This window comes from Sinocyclocheilus rhinocerous, unplaced genomic scaffold (assembly GCF_001515625.1).
Source record: "Sinocyclocheilus rhinocerous isolate Xijiao unplaced genomic scaffold, SAMN03320098_v1.1 scaffold314, whole genome shotgun sequence".
Taxonomy (NCBI): Eukaryota; Metazoa; Chordata; class Actinopteri; order Cypriniformes; family Cyprinidae; genus Sinocyclocheilus; species Sinocyclocheilus rhinocerous.
In genome coordinates, this window is record NW_015630021.1 from 356835 (window position 1) to 358426 (window position 1592).

Below are 1592 nucleotides of genomic sequence, written 5' to 3' on the forward strand. Positions count from 1 at the left end.
ACGCTTGAGGTATTCGGCCAATCACAACGCATTGGATATCTGGCCAATCAGAGCACACCTCGCTTTTCAGACCGATTAGTTTTGTAAAAATCGACGCGTTTCAGAAGGCGGGGCATAGAGGAGAAACAATAATGTACAGTATGTGGAAAATAATGTTATTTTTTTTTACTTTAAACCGCATAAACACATTTCATTACACCAAATACACAAAATAATGTTCTTTTTAGCAGCATCATATGACCCCTTTAATACATTGTGTGTACGGTATGTAAATCAAACGCACATCCGCTGTTTACGTGGTTTTAAAAACAAGTACGAGCATGATCGGTTAGACTTTCACAATAACGGTTTATATTAAAACCTGTTTGTGAACCGCCGACGTCCTTCAGCCTGAAAACATCGCAAAATATTCGTGCCTAACAAGATTCGCCACAGACACTCTCTACGATGTAGCACTTAAAAACCAATCCTCAATTTTGCACTGACTCACTAAGCATTATCCGAGCAGCTTTCAAACACGGAGCCCGCCCCTAAAAACCAGGAAAGTAAAAAAAAACATTGACCGTTTTCCCCATTATCGATGCATTTTGGGCAGCGTATAGCTACGTGAGCAGCATAGGATACAAATTACGACGCACATTTGTTCGAAGGCGTGTTGTAATCACAACTATGCATACTCAACATCACGCACTACAAAATTTAGTGTGCACTTCCATTTCGCCGTACTCTGATGTAGGCCGTACACATCAAACAACTGACTTCAAGAGGCTATCGTGCTGAAACAAAACAGTAAGTTAAAAATCCGATAAATATTAATATATGAGAATACATTTACGGAAATGACAGTACAACGACAAAGAGCGACGCAGGAATGAGCACAGCTGCGCATAACGGTACTTACTTTTAGCAGTAGTGCGAAACACAAGGGTGTGAGCAGATGAGATGGATTTAGCAAAGGTGCATGAAAGTAGGTGTAATCTCGCAGTTATTCAGGGCAATCTGTACAGTTTTGTGCGTTCTTCATAATCCAGTCTGTTTGCATAATTTTCTTAAATCCCCGTAATAGAAAAAGAAAAAACGCCAAGGGAAGTTTGGCGTTAAAGTTGACGTTCAAACTCTTCCACTTTTTGGTGTTTTCCCCCGCTTCGTTCACTGTTGGTTTTAGTCGTATACTTGTCAGTCCACCGACAAATAATGCACACAGCTCAGATTATCTATTTTTCAACATTTATCGCTTCACATGTCCGAGTTGAAAGGGTCTCTAGACGTACTTCTGCCGGGTGCTGTTGAGTGGCGAATCCAGTCAGGCGAATGAAAGACTGAAGAGGAGGGCCAAAAAAAAACGAGGAGTGCAATACTAAATCTGAAGGGCGGGGCAGATGACGATTAACTGCACGCGAGTTATGACGTGTTAAGGATGACGAGATGTTTGAGGATGTAAACGACACCTGTAAAACGATAGGAGTACATACACGAGGCATGGAATACAGAGTAGAAGCTTAGTCTTATTTAAAACGATACATTTGTTAGCCACCAACCAAAATAGAACCCAAGGCCTGCAGTTAATTCTAGTTCTTCTTTTTTTTAAACAT

General features: G+C 40.8%; 1 protein-coding gene across 1 annotated transcript in view; it reads right to left on the minus strand.

Annotated features, from left to right (window-relative positions):
- Positions 1-1356, minus strand: part of LOC107739494 (ceramide synthase 2-like) — a 17500-nt gene extending 16144 nt beyond the window's left edge. The window contains exon 1 of the mRNA XM_016551621.1: positions 902-1356. The gene's annotated coding sequence lies outside the window, so the exon portion shown is untranslated. The remainder of the gene's footprint in view (positions 1-901) is intronic.
- Positions 1357-1592: the final 236 nt, after the last annotated feature.